The sequence below is a fragment of the Pan troglodytes genome, chromosome 15 (assembly GCF_028858775.2).
Source record: "Pan troglodytes isolate AG18354 chromosome 15, NHGRI_mPanTro3-v2.0_pri, whole genome shotgun sequence".
NCBI classification, from domain to species: domain Eukaryota; kingdom Metazoa; phylum Chordata; class Mammalia; order Primates; family Hominidae; genus Pan; species Pan troglodytes.
Genome location: NC_072413.2, coordinates 44,364,127 through 44,385,118, shown reverse-complemented (window position 1 = coordinate 44,385,118; position 20,992 = coordinate 44,364,127). Strand labels below are relative to the sequence as shown.

Below are 20,992 nucleotides of genomic sequence, written 5' to 3'. Positions count from 1 at the left end.
TTTACAAGGAACTTGAGCGCTTAAGAGGAGTGTTTGATTCCAGGTCAAGAAAAGGAAATATACAAGAAGAGTCCAGAGCATCCTGGACATCAAAAAGTAAGGAAATGCTCATAAAAGGATGAGGGCACATTAAAAGGGCAGAGGGGACTCTGTGAAAGAGCTTCAATGACCAATATACAACAGTTTGAGCAACAAAATAATGTGGCATTGTATTATAGCTCACAGAATAATGTAAATATCCATGTGTCCAATTGATATAAATGTATAACTGAATAAGTAAATAAATGTGGGAGAATGGGTAGTTCTTCTTTGTAGAATAAATCCGATTAATAAGTGTAGAAGAAATGAAGAAAATAGAACATTTTCATTAGAATAACACAATAATAATTATTAGTGGCAAGATTGCATGCTAAAATTATGCACATTTTTAGAAGAGATACATTACAGGATATTTGTGTAGTGTCAGAATATCTTCCTCTAAGATATTTATCAATACAGAATGCAAAACAGTAACTTTACAGTAGATAAACCTGCTGTACACAACATCAACCACATGATCAAAGTTAATATCACCAGTTATAATGACATATGACATTTTGTACCTCCTGATACAATGCACAGAAATGGACACATCCCTTCTGTGATATTATTGCCAAAAATGCATAACCTCAATCTAAACATGTAAAAATAACAGACAAAATAAGCCTAACAAAAGTGATACCTGCTCTGATAAGATGATGGAGAGTAGTAATGACTTATTAGATGAGTGTCATTTTTATTTGCCTCAAGAAAACTGAAACAATGCATAGCCAGTTTGGTGATTTTATGCACATGAATGAATCCCTGAACTTGGCTGTTTGGCACTCCACTTAGGAAACGATGAAGATAATCTCTCCTTTCCTTTCACTTCATAATACACTGGGAAATGAGTACATCAAAAATCATTTTTTGCAGGTTTATATGTTTGCTTTTTTCCTCTACATCCTTCTTAAAGTTATTCTACCTTTTTAAAATCAAGATTACTCAGACTGATTTAAAACAAAAACCCTGTAGGACTGCTGATCGTCTACAGCCTTTCAATGCCTCAGAGGCAGGCAGAGAAGCCACTAAACATTAGAGCAAAACTGATTTTCTTTTTGTACTGACTTCAGAAGGTGAACTGAAAGTTACCTTCAATTGAACATTCACTTTCAACGTGCAGACCCAGTGAAAGAATCTGAAACTGGATTTGATATATTTAAATAGAGCTAAGTTATTTCAAGGACTTTAGATCCTTCTGGTAAAGATTTAATAAAATAGTGATAGAGTGAAGTGTTTGGATATTTTAAGCTGAATAAATAGCCTGTTCAATCATTAAGCCTTTAACAGTTCCTTGAAACAGAACCAGTAATCCCTTCATCCAATGGTCTTATCTCAACTATAGAATTTATATAGTGTTTATTATATTAGACCTTGTCCTTTCCCCTTTATTTTATGGGTATATAAGCCTGTTCTCATCTATGAGACTTTATTTACATTTCTTGAGGTCAGAGTAGTATTATTTAACTAAATAATCACAGGGCCTTGACCAATGCCTTCTATATATTAGGGTACAGGTAAAGGTTTATTGAATAAAATAGATTCTGAGAGTAGTTTTGTTATCTTTTCTGAGAAGAAAATGGATATCTCTATCTCTATATCTGTACTTTACCTTTACCTATATCTATATCTAATCTATATCTGTCTGTATGTCTATGTATTTACATGGATATAAATATGGATATAGATATCAATATAGATACAATTCTGCATCTGGGTTACTTTTTAGTATACAACTGTTGCATTTTTATGGGTACACCATATTTATATATATGGCCAATCTTATTAATTCATACCAACAAATAATTTTTAAATGTTTTCCATTTCTAATATTCTTCATAATGCACTTAATGGTTTACCAATTACTTACAAGTACACAGATTGTAGGCAATGAAGCCAGTCCTCTGAATTCAAGAGCTCTTACTGCCTGTGTTCAATCTTTCAAACAGTAATTTTCCACCAAATGAGAAACTGTGTAAGAGTAACACCTACTCACATTTTTTTTCCCAAAATTTTGCACTTGAGGAGCAGAAAGATGGGTTGTAATAATATCCACATTTTTTCCTACCAGCTCACCTGGCAATCTGTTTTAATCTTGGCATCCTCAATCCCGGAAGTTCACCCAGAGTTATACAGCAATTAGAGGCAAAATAAATTAGGATTTAAGTATAATGTGTAGCTTTCTTCAGAGATACCTTAACATTTAATATGTTTTCTAAAAACATAACCAGACTCTCTGTATATATAGAGTTCAAATTATATATAAAAATAAATATATAACTATATATATGAAGGACAAATTTGGGTGACAAAAAGGAAACTGAATCGTAAGTCAGTTGATCCATATTAAAATTGCAGTACTATCATTTATAGGTTTTCTTTGGGTGAATGTTTTCATATTTTAACTCAGTTACCTTGTCTGTATAATGAAGATGATACTTCCTACCATATGGTTTTAGTCTTCCTTGCACAAAACATTTTGAGAAGATGATACGTGTGCAGTGAAAAAAAGGAAGAGTTTTAATTAAATTTAGAAAAATTAGGCTAGACTTAATTTAAAATGTTTCCTATATAATGTTTTCCACAGAGTAATTTACTAATGTGAATTATAAATGCTAATGGGATAGATACTCTGTGTAGCATTTCATAAGTATGTATGTGTATACACCCCCCGCCCCCCCACACACACAGACTTTTTTTAATCGCAAAATCTTTTTTGTCCTTGGGCTGGGAAAATATGCACTACAGTTTATTGTCTGTCTGTAATTGATACACTGTGTAAAAGGACCATTACACATGTAGTAAGATTTATAGATATTTTAAAAACATTTCAGCAAATTGTTGATTACCTACAGGGTGTAGTTATAAAAATATCACTGCTGCTGGGTCTCTTTCTTCATACTTTCTCTGTGCTTTGCTGTGTCTCAGGGGAAGAAAAGCATGTTTAGGTAATTGTGCTTTGTTTTTATTATTAAGCACATTTTCTGGATGATGCTTTTTGAAGGAACAGCAAAGGTGACAATGATAACATGGAAAATAAAAAGAAAATAATTTTAAGAGGAGACAAACACCCTTTAAGTGATAAAATTAAAAATATTCTTCCATATAACTCATGCACAGATTAAATGTCAGCAATTCAAATGACCTTCACATTTATTTTTAAGTTGGGGTTAATTATAGCATTAATCAAATACCTTATAAACTGGGTATGCAAATAAAATCTCCTGGCATGTTATAGTAACAGAAATCTTCACTCCAGGATTTATACATTAGAACCTATCCCACCTCATTGTCACTATGTTTAATTTATAACATCATTCTAATTGGAAAAAAATAAGGTAAGGGTGAACTCCATCAGTGCATATTACTGATTTTATCATACATTCACTTGTCATTCCTAAAATGTGCTAAATCTCTTGAGTGAAGATATTTATCTAAACAAATTAATGTAGAACTATATCAGTCCATCATTTTAGCTTTAGGAATGATTAAGTTCCTTAAAATTTTCACCAGAATGATTGTGATGTTGTATACAATTTGTATTACAAAATTGTCCTGATATCTTACTTTATATTGACAACAATTCATCACAACTACTGTGTCTCACAATCTGCTGAATTTATAGTCATGGGTCTATTATTCATAAAGAATTATAAAATCAACCTTTCACTCTTAAGTTAAATTACGGGGAAAAACTTCCATTTTCTAAAGGTCAAGATCTTTTTTATAAAGAAAATGACAGTTTATATCAATCCCATTATATATAGATATAAATAGTCATCATCATTTTAAAAGTATACTTTCTTTAGTGTACGAGTTTGAGTTAGTGCTATCAGAAACTCGTCGTACTGAGTACATTTTGTTGGGGGTGGAAATAAAAGATGCTTTAATAACATCAATCTTTGGAGACACAAATTCACTTTTACTGAGAAGGTATACTTTATCCTAACTGTTGGATAATGATTTTTTTCTTCACACTGTCTCACATAACTTTAGTAAATTACTGACTTTGTAAAAATGTGCCGTTTTCAATCTTACTGTGATAAAGATAGAATGAAGGTGTAGTGAGACAAATATTGAAAAGTAGGACATATGGAGGAAGAAGAGGAAAAGACAGTGAAAGATCTGAGACTATTTATTCTGAGGGAATAACAGAGGAAATGATAAAAGCTTATCCTCATCATGGAGTTATCAAAATTGTCTGACAAATAGTTGCTGAAATCCATGTAGGCCAACTGAGAGCTTATTTGCACTAAAGGAAGAAAAATCTCAGGAATCACAGAGGTATTAGAATTAAGAGAGAAAGTATGGTTGGTTTAGGGACCAACCATGCTTTTTTTGTGAAATGTAGAAGAAATAAACCATACTTTCTTTGTGAAATGTAGATGCAAGAATAAAATCAATGATCCTTCTTTAACAAAATCTGAATGAATGCATGGTGTCTACTTTCAAAAACCCCAATGCATACATTTTTAATCCTTATGTTACTTTATATAATACATTCAAACATAGAAGCTAAACTGCAATAATCTACTTTACTTCTATATGTTTGATACAATTGTATTTTGTGACATACAGCCACCAGGCCTGGTATTCTGTCTTATTGAACAAATCAGGGAAGTCATAGCCCAGGAAGAAAGCTAATGAGAGACAGTTACAATTCTGAAGTTTAAGAAGTTATTACTCCTCAAACCCCAAACTTAATCTCGTTTTGGGATTAAGACTGTAGTATTCATTCTAAACTCAGCTGGTTGGAGACTAAGACTGTTGCAGACAAAGTGAGCCCCCAAACTGGGAATTAGCCCCAGAAATTTTTTGGCTTTGTTCAGGAGAGAATTCAGGTAGGAGTCAGTAATAGAAGAAAACAGCTTTATCAAAGCGGCCATATTACAGATCTGTGACTGCTCCTGCAAAGCAGAGCCACTCCATAGGCAGTGAAGAGGAGCAGCTCAGAAGTAGGTCTGTAGTCATATTTATACCCACTTGAATTACATGCAAATTGAGGGGTGGCTTATGCAGAAATTTCTAGAAAAAGGGTAGTAAATTTTGGGTCACTGGGTCATTGCCATTGAAAGGGGTGGTAACTTCCAGGTGTTGCTATGGCAATGGTAAACTGACATGACACTGGTGGGTGTGTCTAACAGAGGTACTTTCACTTCTTCCTTGTTTCAGCTAGTCTTCAATCTGGTCCAGAGTTCAAGTCTTGCCTCCTACCTCAAGACTGCTAATATATGTATTGCCTGCTTAATCAGAATGGGTTCAGCAGTTTGGAGAGAACTGAGTTTTAGGCTAAGAATAGTAACTGATGTCTGTGGAAAAGCAGGGAAAATTGATATTGGCAAAAATAAATGTTAAAGGCAAATTATATATTGCACTGGTAATGTACTGACCTTTTGAAAAGGTGGGGTATACTCCAGTCTAACAGTGGAAAAATGAACTAAAGGATTCCCAGAGATCTTGTCAAAAATTAAATGGGCAATAAAAATAATAGCTCCTTTATTTGAGTACTACATATGTGCAGTTACATATGCTGAGTTATTATATGAATTATCCCATTAAGTCTTCACAACACCTATACAAAATACATACCAGTGATAATCCATTTTAACAGTGTAGAATTTAAGACTTAGATTAAATGGGCTCAGAGGTTCAATTAGAGTCTGTGTTATTAGTTACATATTGCTCCATAACAAACTATCTTCAAGTTTTAGTAGCTGAAAACACAAATGTTTATTACTATACTTTCAATGCATCATTATCCAGGAGTGGAATAGCTCGGTGTTTCTGCGTTAGGGTCTCAAGATCCTGCAATAAGGGTGCCATCTAGGATTGCAGTGATCTCAGGGCTTTACCATTGAAAGAATTTTTTTTTTTTTTTTGAGACAGAGTCTCCCTCTGTGGCCAGGCTGGAGTGCAGTGGCGCAATCTCGGCTCACTGCAACCTCTGCCTCCCAGGTTCAAGCGATTCTCCTGCCTCGCCTCCTGAGTAGCTGGGACTACAGGTGTGTACCACCAAGCCCAGCTAATTTTTTTTTTTTTTTTTTTTTTTTTTTGTATTTTTAGTAGACACGGGGTTTCATCATGTTGGCCAGGATGGTCTCGATCTCGACCTCGTGATCCACCTCTCTCGGCCTCCCAACTTTGACAAGATCACACATGTGGCTTCTGATAGGACTCAGAAGGTATGCTTTCAAGCTCACTAAATCGGACTCTCCCCAAAGCTGCCTCAAAACATGACAACTGGCTCCATTCTGAGTGAACAATCCAAGAGCGAGTGCACCAAAAACAGAAGCCAGAGATATTTATAACCTAATCTTGGAAGCAACATCCTATCACTTCTGCCACACTCTTGTTTAGAAGAAAGCCGATCCGTCCAACCCACACTCAAAGATGAGATTTCACAAGAGCCTGAATACCAAGAGGTAAAGATTATTGGGGGCCGTTCTAGAGCATGCCTGCCGTGCTATATTCTATATACTTCAGAAACTATACTTCCGACAACAGCACTTTAGCACTTTCCTCTTAATTTTTAAACTCTAAGTTAGAATGCCTGGATTTTTCTAGCTACGTGGTCATAGATTTATAATATCATAAGCCAAGCAGAAAAACTATTTCCTCCTTTTTTGCTTAGTTGATAACTGTCCTTTAGAAAAAGATGAACAGCCGTGAGAAAGGTAGCAAGTTCAGTCTTCCCAAAGCATATATTTTTTACTGTGTAGCAGCTCCCTGCTATTAAGATAAGAAATAAAATGAAACTGAGTTTTCAACCTTGCCTGTGAGGCATACTTTTTTTTTCCCCTCTGATACTTTCTTTGTCAAATGTAGATGCAGAATAAAATCAATGATTCTTCTGTAAGAAAATCTGAATGAATGCATGATGTCTTCTTTCAAAAACCCCAATGCATACATTTTTAATCTTTGTTTTACTTTATATAATAAATTCAAACATAGGAAGCTAAACTGCAATATTCTATGTGTTTGATACAATTGTATTTTGTAAGCAATTAGTTTTTTATATATTCTGATTTGTTAATGTAAAACTATTTTTTTCTGTTGAGTACAGAAAGAGAAAAATCAATTCTACAAAGGTTGTAAAATTTTAATATCTTTTTTGAAAACAGTAAAAACAATCCCTCAATTTTATAAATATTTAAGTCTTACGTTCCTTTAAAATATTATTAGCTCCAGGCAATGACATTCAAACAGTCTGCTCCATTTCAATTACCATTTGGTTTACAAGAATTTAGGTATTCTTCAGATAAATAATTAATTTAATTTAATCTTTTTATCATCTTGAAAGCATAATCCTACTAGTATTACATACACAAAATGTGAGTCAATTTTAGTGGTTATCTAGAAAAGGCAGGGTATTAGAAAGTTGATAAGGACCCATTTTATGAAAGTGTGTCAGAATTGACTCCATTTTTCAGTTAAATTTTAATGAAAAAATGTATAAATCTGTTTCTAAAAGGCAAATAGTAGTTAAAAGTTTGTAACAAAATGCACTATTTTCTATCCTTCTCTTCCCAACCTATTAATCTTATTCCCCAAAACCAATCTTATTACACCTTTAGCTGTTTCCCTGACTATTTAGCATGCTTGTACTGCTATTTCTTCAACTTACAATTTTAGACAGTTATTTAATTTTCAAGAGTAATATGAGGATTTACCTGGCTTACAAAACACCCACACAGAGCAGACAGATACATAAGCACAAGGCTCACAAATACATAACCTATAACTTGTAATGTCATTACATCGTAATATTTAACTAAATTGATGTACAGTGCTCAAATTGTTTTGACTGGGTAATTATTCAATGAAACGAAGTATTGTACTATGATTACAATTCTTTCATAACTTTTTGTTTCTCATGAAGATAATAATTGCCTATTACTTTTCATTTCCTATCCCATAAATTTAAATGCATTTACGAATTGCTGCTAGCCATATTGAGCTACCATAAATGTTTATTGTACACATACATTGACACATGCAAGATTATTTCTAAGATTTTACCACTTGAGACTGGTTTCCTCAGGTTGTTTCACCACGGATTGTTTTACTTAGGGGCAGATTTCATCAGGAACTTCCAAAATTTGTCAAGACACGATACTAAGATACAATCCACACAACTTTACACTCAGATCTACTATGTGGCACTGCTACAATTGTATGCCCTAAAAAAACAGGAATTCAGTAAAAATCTATTTTTGGCACAATTTCCATCAAGAAGAAACATGAAGTGTATTTATAGCCATGCAGCCTGTATTATCCAGTATATTCCTCGCTGGAGAGAATGTCTATTTTTTTCTAGGATTTGATGAGAACAAAATGTTCTGCTTACCATTTATACACATGATGGCTGTTTAATTTTTTCACCAACTATTTTGGCCCCTGTAAATTTTACATCTTTTATCTCTTTTCCTACCCACGTCCTCTGGTGTTAGCTGTGGAAGGATACAGTCTTAGTGTGATAAATCCCTGACTGAACTTTGATGCCACCAATCCAGATAAATTGGCATAATGGTCGGGGGAGATTATCAGATGCCATTCTTACACTGAGACAGCTGATAAAGATGTAATTACACACGGGAATGATGTGAGCTTTGTAAATATGTCCTACTAAACACCAAATAGTGTATTTATAATACATCTTCATCTTAGCTGGACTTCAAAAACGCCTGCAGCCAGCTCCTCCAGGACACCTGTATGAGGAACTATAACAGGCTTTGCAGGAGGACAGGTCCGCAGCTGATGTTGGCTGACCGAGTTCTTATTACCCTTGCCTGCAGTTTTCAGAATAATTGTAGAATATGCCCAGAATGCAATATCCTGTGATAATGAGGATATTTTCAGATCTTTTCAGTGTCTGTTCTCATCCATCCTAGAGCAGGACATCCGGCAATGCTTGTGCCCAGTGATCCGAGTTGCCCCTGGGGTGTAAAACCCAGAGTTGAGTGTCTTGAGAGTCTCTCAGCTGTGGTGCAAGGTGGGAAATGCACAGGAAAGACTGTATCCTATGTATCCTACCTGGGAGGCTTTCTGAGCTTGGGAGATTGGCTTGCCATAGATCCTAGGCTTCCGTTGATTCTTGCTGCCTGTGAGTAACGAAGTTGCTTTACCTCACCTGTGTGAGCATTCTGTCTCACCAGACTAGATCTAAAAATGAAAGTGGTAGAGGTGTGACTGCTGTAGCAGTTCTATCTGTTTTAAGCTCCTGCCAGAGACCAGAACACTTGCAGAACTCTGGCAGCTGGGTTAGTCCAAAACCTTCTTTCAGACTTAGAAAACTGAAGTCCTGATCTTAGCCAAGAGGGTAGGAAGCAGTAGCTTCTTAATCAATAGTGGCTAAATAATATTCCTTCTAAGTGTTCACCAAATCATTTTATCATGTTAACACATTGCTAGGGTCACTTGCATCCATTGAAAGGTGCTTGTGCAAATGAGGGACTCTTAAGCCAAAGATTCATTAACTTCATAGTAAATCCACCTTTGTTCCTTTATTAAGCATATGCAGCAGTGGCTTCCAGAGAAAAGGAGTATGAGAAGTTAACACAGGAGCCCTTTCATGTCTAAAGATGTCTGTAGCCCACCTTTACATTTAATTATTAGTTCTGTGTGTAAAGACTTCTAGGTTGAAAATCATTTTCCCTCAGAACCTTGAAGGTATATTGAGTAGTCCAATGTCATTCTGAATCCACTTTCATGTATGTGATTTGTTATACCTATATAAAAATTTTCTTTCTGGATGATGTTAAGACTTGTTATGGGTTAAATTGTGTTCTCTAAAAATTAATATGTTGAAGCCCTCCCCACTCACTACCTCAAAATATAAACTTTTTTTGGAAATAGTGTCCTTCCAGATATATAAGATGATGTCACTTAGGTGGGCCCTAATCCAATGTAACTGATGTCCTCATAAAAAGGAAATATTACAACATGGAAACAGATACATGTAGAGAGATGATGTCAAGAGACAGAAAGAAGACAGTTATCTATTAGCCAAGGTAAGAGATCTGGACTAGATATATATTTCCCTAGGCCCCCAAAAGAAACCAACCTAACTGACACCTTGATATTATACTTCTAACAGTCAGAAATGTCAGACAATAAATTTCTGTTTTTTAAGGCACTCCACTTGATTTTGGGCATTTTGTTCCAGGAGCCCTAGGAAATTAATACAGGGTCTTCTGTTTAGTGTGCTAAAATTTGAACATGATGTGCTTTGTCTGTTTTTTTCCTGGAATCCTTTTAATTTGGAAATATATCCCCTTCAGTTCTAGGATATGCTTTTTAACATCATGTCTTCGATACCTTGCTACTCTCCATTTTCTGATTTCCTTTTTTGAAAATTTGCATTTGTATTCATATTGAACTTTTTGGTTTAATTCCTTACTTTTCTCATCTCAAGTGCATTTTTTCTATATTACTGTTGTTCCCCCTCCCCACTTACTGCATGATTTCATCAACTTTTTATTCTGGGAGTTTGAATAACTCCTAAAAAATTTCTATCCTATTAGTTGAAATTTAAGAACTCTTTCTTGCTCTCTGAGTGTTTCTTTTTTTGTATCATTCTGGGTTCGTTGTTGTCTATTTCTTTTCCATTTTAAAATTTTAGTTCACAATTCAGCAGAATTGGAAGTTTGTGCTGATTCCAATTTGGAAGATTTCATTGGTCTTGGTTTGGTTTACTCATGTATTTGTGATCAGCTCTTGAGTGGGCTAGGGGCTCATTTTTGTTTCACATTTTTTTTTTATCCTCCATCACGCCAGCCCAAGCATGTTCACATGAAGCTGGACATGATTTCTCTCCTTAAATAGTCTTGAGTGCTTTTTAGTCATGCTTTTATTCCTATTTCTCCATGAAATTTTTCTCATCAAGGTCACTAATGATTCAATGCTGAAAAGTAAAATGATCAAATCTTAATTCTTATCTTACCTGGCTTATCAGGGGTTGCTCAAGCATTTCTCTTTAAAACACTTTTACAAACTTTTGCTTCCGAGACATCATACTTGACTCCAATTCCTAATACATTTCTGAGTGGACCATAGAAGTCTCTTTTGCTGGTACACCTCATGATTACATTTCTAAATATGGATGTGCCACATGCCTCATTCTTCAAGCTGTTTTGCTTTTTTAAGAATATACATCAAGTTTTTGTCATCTCATCCTCTCAAGACATGGAAAATCCTATATCTAATGACTTCCAAAAGTGTATCTACAACCAGGCTTCTCCCCTAGGCTTTAGACTTATATCCAAATACCTACACCCAACACGACAACTGGAACATCTAAGAGGGATCTCAGACTTATCGTTCCAAAATTGAACTTCTTATATTCCCATCACCCACGTGTATTCCTCTTGCAGTTTTTTCTATATTCTAAATGGTAGCATCACTTTTTCTGTTTCTCAAACTAAAAACCTTGGAGTTCACCATGACTTCTCTCTTTCTCTCATAATGCATATCAAATTTATCACTATATCCTGCGTTGCTGTCTTCAAAATATGTCAAAAAATGTCACAACTCCTTTCTATCTCTACTCCTACAATCTTGGCAAAGTTGCCATAATCTTTTCCTGAATTACAGCAACAACTTTTAAAATGACTATACTTAATCTATCTTTGTGCCACACTTGCTTTAGTTTATTTGTAGAGCGGCCAGATTAACTAAAATATAATTTATACCATATCACTTCTCTTTTAAACTCTTACGATGGCTTCTCTGCTCATCATCAGTAACAGTCCACATTAGCATGAAAAAACGTAATGTTAGAAGTAACAAATCTTACGCATAATGTAAAAAATTGTAAAACTTTGTAGAAACTCATAAAAGGGTTGTTAAATACATTTTGGAATATGTAGATCTAGTTTATGTTTATAAATAGAAAAATTTTCTAATAGAAAATAAAAATTATCCAAAAATTGATCTGCTACTCCAGTCAAATTGCAAATTGCCAAAAATAACCAGCCCCTGAAAAACAAGTATAGTATCATATGACAAGAACTATTATAAATTCGTATCACTAAAATACTCTATTATTAGCACAATGGTATGATATTGACCAATGGAAGAAGGGAGAGATTAGAAATAAAGTGATGCACATACAAAAATCAGTATGACAATTTATATTGTTTTCCAACAAGAAAGGTGCATGTTCATCCACACATACATATCAATTTTAGGTGGATTTTGGATTCATGCATGAAAAGTAAAAATTTAAAATTCTTGGAAGAAGATGTAATAGGCAATCTTGATAAGTTTTAAAATGAGTTTTTTAAACAAAAAAAATTAAAAGCACAAAAGCCACAAAGAAAATTATGATGAATTGAACTCGATTAAAATTATAAACTTTTATTCATCAAAATGATCATAAAGACAACCAGGAAAGATATTTTCTATACATAAAACTGAGAATTAGTCAATATAAAATATAAAGTTCTCCCACAAATAAATATAGAATAGATGAAAGAATTAGAAATAGAAAAATGCCAACAGTCATAAAGATGCATTTTACTGAGAGGAAAGTTGGTTTGCCAAGAAATATATAAAAAGACACTAATCTTCCTTTGCAGGAAAATGATCAAATACCCTCTCACACTAATGAAACAATTATACTAAATATAGATGAGTATGTTTATCAATAGTCATTCTTACATTTTTTGACAGGGTTATAAACTGATACAATCTATTTGGAAAAATATTTGATATTATCAATAGAACTAGAATCCTCTCTTAGATATTGTAGCTAGAGAAGAGAGGAGGCTTGTGGACATTATCTTCTCAAGATTGACCAGAGGAGGGACTTAATAAAATAATACTGTGTATGCTCAGTATAATTCAGTCCAATTTATTATTAGAACAATAGCACCAGCTATGGTAGATAATACTTACATAAACCCAGAGAAATAACTTGCACATATAGTTTTAAAATTTTGGAAGACCTAGATCTATTTGACAGGTCTGATTTGCATAGAATCACAGAAGTAATGATGTTTCTTGTGGAGAAACATACAAAAAAGAATTTGGGTTTTGCTCAAGTCTCCTAGATGTAGTGTTTAGAAGTTTCTGAAATAAGGTGTATGTGACTGGAGCATGTATATCAACTAACCTGATTCCAAGTTGTATCAGATGACATGCAGTCTGCCTCATGTTCCAAACAAACCCTTTAGGAAAGAGAAGCCACTCTAAGGTCTGATGATTGATTCAGCAGAAGTTGATTTGTTTGTTGTTGTTTAGTTAATTAAAGCAAAATCCCTACTTTAAGATACCTTCCAATTACTTTTAATAAGTTTTAGCTCAAGGAAAAGCCCCAAAACATCTGAAAGGAGGCAGCAATTTTAGAATAAGTACAATCGCAAGCCTCAGTATACTCTAAAAAGTTAGTATGTATGTGTTTATTTTGGTTTTGCTAAGGCATTATTCTGGTTTTTTTCAAGATTCATTATATAATGAACAAGATATTACTTTCAACACTTTTCCAAATTAAAAATATTGTCACTGAAATACTTGAACAACTATGACGAGTTACCAAATTTACTAAATTATACTTTTACAAACAAAATTAGACAACAGTTTGAAATTAAATACCCAACTTCCTTATAACCACTAAGTTAGTCTTAAATTGGTTATTTTAAAATGAACATCAGAAAATAACATTTGTACTAGTATTATATATTTGCACATTTTAGAAGCTCTGAAATTCTAAACTTTCCTGTGTTTACAAAAACCACTATTTCATTTTGCCCTTTACAACTTAAAATGCACTGGAAAAATCTGAAGTCCTATGTGTATTTATGTCTGAAGTCTAAAGTCTTGTATGTATTTTTTTCAAACACTTATATAACAGATAATATTAAATATATATAACCAAGAGTAACCCCCTATCCATTTTTATTGCTTTTAGTAAAATAAATTTTCTCCATTAGCATATGAGGTTTCTGAATTTTCAATTACATTTTTGTCATTACTGCCCTTTGTTTTAGTCTTGCTTTTTGGAATGCATTTTTGAGACACAAAAACATTATATTTTCACGTCTTTCAAAAGTGTTCCCATGTAACTAGGATGGTGCTGATAGAAGGCTCATGTACAAAGAAAAATCAATCTACTTTTAATTATGATGTATGAAGGGTTAAAGTCTGTCAATAGTTTTTATGATAAGTAGTTTATAATTAAAATATGGTTTATGGAAGAAGAAAAGGATTTAGAGATTTTGAAGCGTATCAAAATTTTTGAATTATTTCCGGGAAGTAACTCTTAATCACAAAAACAATCATAAAAATAATTCTGACTTTAATTTTGCTCTAGGAATTATGTCCTTTACAGCATATTTGAGAGGGTTGAATTCTAATGCTTATAACTCAAAATGCATTAACAAAAGGCAAAGAATCATCTCTAAAGCTTATTGCACCATAATGTTTTCTTGGGTTGTTGACAATATGTTCTGGTGAAAAGGTTCATTTGTTTATGCTCCAAAGACTGATCATTCAAGTTAATTAAGCATGAAGCAGAAAACATCTTTGGAGCGCTTGTCTCTAGAACCTCTTTCACTTCTTCTGTGGTGATTCACAGTATATCCTGTTTTTGACAGTCGCTAGGTTGCTGATAACTAAATAGGTTTTCAAGTTTGAGAAGTTTATTGAGCATCTTGTCTCATGAGGCCAAAGTACCTAGCTACTAAAGCTACCAGGCTGCTGTTGGTACAGTGGAAACAAAAATTAGCAAATGAGAAGAGCAAGAGCAGAGGGGGAGAGTGGTTATAGGATTCTGTATTTTAATTGGGGAAGGCTGTCTAGAGAAATATTCTCCCTAATCTTTGCTGTCACAGAATCTGTCATCACACCATGGACCAGATGGACTCCACCAACGTTTCTGTGATTCTAAGATTCCTAGCAGTAACCTTGAAAACTGCACAAACACTACTAGTTAACATCTGTGAGCAAAAACCCATGCAGCCAAAACTTTTAATTAATTAATATGCCATTTGAGGTCCGAAGCCACAGACAGAAATATCTGAAGCTTTGACAGGGTCTTTAAAATGCTGTAATAATTAAATCATGCACATATCATAATAGAAGTTTCATACTCTGTCAGTGACAGAAAGCCTCCCTTTTTATAAGTCCCTTTTATACTGCAGACACTTAGTTATCTTGATTTTCCAAAGGAAATGTATTTTCCAAGTTAACACAGGGACAGAGTCTATTCTACAGACTAACAAATACATATATTTTCAGATTTAAACATAATTATTTATGAGATTCTTTCTCTTCCCTTGTACCTAAAAGGTAAATATTACTTTTTACTCTGAAAATGATTGAGTAGTTGAGTCTGGTATAGCTTGAAATGTCAAACAACCCCACTGTGAATTTTTGGAAGTCTGTGTATACTTTTTCTAGATGTTAAATTTTCAAATATATTGCATTCAATGTTCAATTAGCTTTAAAATCAAGTGAACATGTAGATCATAACAGTTAACTTATAATAATATAATTTCAAGCCTTTATAGTTCAGTCAATAAAATATATGTTCACTGCCAGGAAACCTGTGTGACTCTTATAACCAGTCCTGACTTTTTTCCTCTTAGGCATGTCTATAGTCAGAAAAATGATAGTACTATTGTTTCCTGAATTTGAAAATGGAAAATCAAGTAATTCAGTTCAAAATTATTTTCAAAATATTTCAAAAATATTTCCACAATGATTTATAGGTCTATGTTTCTTTATAGCCAAGGCAATTGTAAAACAATCATAAAAATAATTCTGATTTTAATTTTGCTCTGGGAATTGAGTCATTTTTAGCGTATTTGGAAGGGATGAATTCTAATGTTTGTAATTCAATTTGTGAAGAACTTTCTTTACTTGACTTTCGGTTGAATATTTTTCTTTATGATATTTTTCCTGTATCTTCTCCTTAATATATTCCTAATAATAGTAATAATGACAAAACTACCAAATTCCAAATTTTAACAACAGTTTGATAAACTTCCCACTGACATAAGCAAAATATTCTTTTTCAGTTATTTAACCTCAACAGTAACAAAATATTCCCGGCTCTAATGTGTTTTTAAATATATGTCTTCACGTGAGCTTTAACATACAAAAAATATTCATGCATGTAAGTTTCTACTTAGACATGCTTATAGACTTTCTTAACTTATATTATTATTAAGTGGCTTTTAAATATTTAAACTATCCATTCCTTTTCCTATACTTCAGTGACTGTAGTCAATAGAAAGTCTCTAGAACATGTGGAGAAGCCCCCATGCCCCAGGCATACTTAAAATTGCTATGTAATACATGCGTATTTTATTATTTATTATGTCTATTACTTTATTCAGACCTATTTACTTTATTCAGGCCTATACTTTTGAGACTATATGAATTGTCTCCTATTTTGAGCAGAAGGGAGAGATGGAATTTTTTTTTCCTGTCTTTGGTACATGTTTGCTTGTGCAGGAATCAATGGCCTGCAGCTATTTATATGCTTTCATCCCTTATTTTGGTTATTTTTCTCAAAGCATTGGGGAAGATAAAAGGATTGAATAATTTGCCTTGGTGCCAAACCTCATTGACTGACCCTTAAAAATGCGTTGAAATTGAAAATCCTTCTAACCAAACTGAAACAGTATTTGAAAGGGAGTGAATATGGCATTGATTTTTGTACCTGGAAATTGAGCTTTATGGCCATTTATTAATTTTACCTTTTCCATAATCCCATGAGAAGGAAGGATAGAAAACTGCAATTTCTAGAGCCACAATCAGACAATAAATGAACTGATCCGTGTACAGTTTCATATTTTCATTCTGAGGTTGAAAGAATGGAAATGAAACAAATGGTTTAAAATTCTAAGAGAAAAATGGAAACTTAGTGATGGGAATCCAGAAGGATTTTATAGAAATTTGTGATTGACCTAAGACATTCAAGGGGAAAACGAACCTTGGATACTCTCTGTATCAGTGACTCTTAACTCTAGCTATTCATTAGAAAAAGCCTTGGGAACTTTTATAATACACCAATGCTCAGACACCATATCCCAGAGAATCTGGTAGAATTTATTTGGAGTGTGGCATAGGCATAGGTATTTTGTTCAAAGCTCATAGGTGATTCTACCTTACAGTCAGGATTGAGAATCATTAATCTAAATCAGAGAATAGGAATTATCTTAGGATCTTATAAAAATGAAGAATCTGACTCAGCAGGTCTGGGCGAGACTGACAGCCTAACAAGCTCCCACATGAGGTGACTGCTGCTGCCACTGCTACACATTTGACTCCACTGCTACACATTTGACTAGCGAAGGTGCCACAGTACTGCTCTATGAGTTTTCATCTGTCCTCCAGAGAAGGTGCTATAGCAGGTGCTCAGCTTTGGTGAGTGCTCCCATCAGCTTGTGCATTTTTCACTGGAATTTTAAGAATGTTTCTTTTTAAATTTTACAAATGGACACTTTTAACATTTATCCCTCAAAGTATCAGTGTATCATTCAGACACATATTTTTAAAATAATTTATTAATTGATATGTGTTATTTGTTGGGTTCCTCAAGAAGAAGACAATGAGACTAAAATTAACCTATGGGAAATAGTAAAGGATGTTCTTGGGAAAAAAAGAGCTGTGGAAAGAGAGGAAAGGAGAAAGTAGAAGTGGGCAGGGGTGAAGGTGGTCAGTGATGCAGTGTCAACAAAGGAGGCCTCTGTCAATCCCATGCCCTTCTCACTTGTTCCATGTTGGTACAAGGGGAGGGGAGATTATCCCCCAGCATTGAATAGTCATTGCATATTGGCTGCCCAGGTCAGAAATACGACTTTTTGTGAGGTGGCCACCGAGTGCTGTCTGACGGCAGTAGCACTACCAGAAGCTAAGAGAATAAGTCATTCAGTCCTACAGGAGGATCTGGGCAGTGCAGCACAGAATCCACTAACGTCTATTCCTCGTGCTGCTTGAGTATTCTTATAAACTGTTTCCTAATTTCTATAAAAGCTTCCTAATTTCAAATTCTTTGGAATGTAAATGAATGGCTGGCATCATATTTTTATCTGCCTTTGAAATATAAGAACAGACTTCTGGGAGAGAATTTTCTCAATCTCTCCTGAGGTCCTTAACTATTTATTCAGTCATCCAATTTCTATACTTGTCCTTTAACTTAAATCCAGGTATAGAAAAACTAAAAACAAAAACAAAATATTTACAGTAGAGCTTATCTTTGGAGGAAGGGAAAGACAGATATGAATGTGAGAGGATGCAGTTCATGCAAGGTTGAGATAGGCTACTTTTATTAAGGGAAACTTATATAAGAGGATGATCAGTGGGACAAACGACAGCTGTCATTGCTGCAGCTGCTATCAGAACCATCATAACTGGCACTCATGATCTCTGTTTTCCATTTTAGATTCTTCTCTCCCTCAAAAAGCACCTCTGCAGATCTCCATGGCTTGCGGGGTGCATAGTCCTTCATTCTGGAGTGATCTGCGCCCTGGATATTTTATGTACTTCTCAGGTTGTGGCTGCTATACACATGTATTTCCTATTAAAATTGTATGAGGAATTATCAAGAAGTGCCCAAGTGGATGAACAAGGTGCCTCATTCTTCACTATTGTATAGCAGCATCCCTACCTTCTTCTGATCATGAGTCAATTAATGCAGCCAGGATAATGACCCTTTTTCTCATCTTCTGGTCTGCAAACACGAGGAGCCCCAACTTTCACACAGGTGTCATAGCTTATAATTCAGTGAAGATTTTTCTGTGTTCATGGTGAATCTCTTGAGTACTTTTAGGAAATAGGAATTCTAAAGCCTCAGAGCCCACAGAATATATAATACAAAGAATATGTATTCCACTGCTGCTGATGGTTAGTTTTTGATATCTATGTTTATTTATTTTGCCCCGAAAATAAACATGAAGCTTCTGGACTGGGGGAAGACTATTATTACAGTAGTAAGCACATTGGTTTCCTGTACCCTATTTCTCCCCTTCAAAGTGATGCAATGAGAGCCAGGTCTGCAAGTGTATAAAAGAAGATTTTTGTACCAAAGGCGAGGAATCCCAAAATTACAATTCTGGGAGCTTATGTGGGCTATAAACTGCCCAGCTGCTACCTTCTCCTCCAGAGATTGGGGATAATTTTATCTACTTCATGTAAACAAATCTTCTCTGGGAAGAGAAGAGGAAGTTTCCTAATTTCAAATTCTTTGGAATGTAAATGAATGACTGGCATCATATTTTTATCTGCCTTTGAAATATAAGAACACACTTCTGGGAGAGAAGTTTCTCAATCTCTCCTGAGGTCCTTAACTATTTATTCAGTCATCCAATTTCTATACTTGTCCTTTAACTTAAATCCAGGTATAGAAAAACTAAAAACAAAAACAAAATATTTACAGTAGAGCTTATCTTTGGAGTAAGGGAAAGACAGATATGAATGTGAGAGGATGCATGAGGGCTTCAAAACATTAGTTATAACCTATTTCTTAAGCTGGGCACACAAGTTTCATTTCACTTTTATAGCTTCTATATAGTTTAAAATGTATGTTGTATGTTGATGAAATATTATAAAATAAGTGGTTAATTTATAATTTAAGAAGACAATATCAGGACTAATTCTCCATGACTCATGTTGGTGTTTACTTTAGCAACCAGCAGAAATCTTGCTCACTAAGAGTGGGTGTCACACTCCTAACTTGACATAAATCTTCCACAGCTTGCCAATGCTTTCCACTAATTCCTCTGGAACCTATGGTCAGTTATCCTCATTTTAGCATATATTATCCTCACTACTCTTCATCTAGATGCCTCAGTTTAGGAATCAACAAACAGCCCACAAGCAAAATCTATCCTGTTGCCTGTTTTGTACAAAAAGTTTTATTGAAACACTCATTTATTTACTTAATATCTATGGCTGCTTTTCTACTTCAAGAACAGAGTTGAGTAGTTGCGACAGAGACCATCTGGCCCACAAAGCCTGAAATATGTGCTATCCGGCTCTCTACAGAAACAGTTTGCCAATTCCTGGCTTATCTGAAACCTCACATTTCCTCAGGCCACAACCTCCACCTAGCTCTTTCAAGAAAAGGCTGTTTTTTATTTCCTTTGCATGTACCTCACAACTAGAGACAACAAAGGGGGTGTTGCTAACACTTCTAAAGTATGTTTCCTTCCTTTATTTTTCTAAAAACCAAAACATGAAGCACATGCCATTGCACTATGCACTCTTTTTGATGGCCATCACCCTTAAAGACCTCCCTGTCACTCTTCCTTACTCACCTCACCCGTGAGTCTAGCACCTGGATTGCTGTCAGCCAGTCCCACCCATGATTGTAAATTTGACCATGCCATCATTGATAACCCCATTAACTCACTTTGTATTCAGCTTAGATTTAACATTGCTGGCTTTGACCATGCCATCCCATCCTTTCATTTAATTTATCCCACAGCCCACATTCTAACACATCCAGTTCACTTTTCCATCCTCCATTATCCACTTATTCGCATTTGGGAATCTTGTTAAACATGCAGCTTCTGATTTAGGGAGTTCTGAGTATTTTTTTTTTTTTTTTTCTAACAATCTCCCAGGAATGCCAGTGTTGCTGGTCCTCAGATCACAGTAGTAAAGCCCTAGATTTCATGGTCTATTATTTTAATAGAAGTTATGGGGGGAATCTGATCAGTGGAAGGTGGTAAGCATGACTTATTCCTGAGTGTGTAAAAGTGTCTCTCTGTTCTTAGGCCATTTGTGTCTGCTAATCAGTGCCTAATTAGCACACCACTGCACACAGTCACGCAGAAACTGGGGCAAATTCTCCCTTTCTCTGCCATTTGTTCTGTTCCAGCCCTCAATAGATTGATGATGCTCATCCACATAAGTGAAGGCAGTTAGTTTCATTGAGTCCACCAATTCAAATGCTAATGTCACG

The 20,992-nt window shown here is 34.6% G+C and overlaps 1 long non-coding RNA gene across 1 annotated transcript; it reads left to right on the top strand.

Moving 5' to 3' along the window:
* Positions 1 to 6,181: 6,181 nt before the first annotated feature.
* Positions 6,182 to 18,878, top strand: LOC104002026 (uncharacterized). Its single transcript, XR_674050.4, has 3 exons — positions 6,182 to 6,500; positions 17,281 to 17,451; positions 18,470 to 18,878. It is a non-coding gene; the product is annotated as an uncharacterized LOC104002026 (long non-coding RNA).
* Positions 18,879 to 20,992: the final 2,114 nt, after the last annotated feature.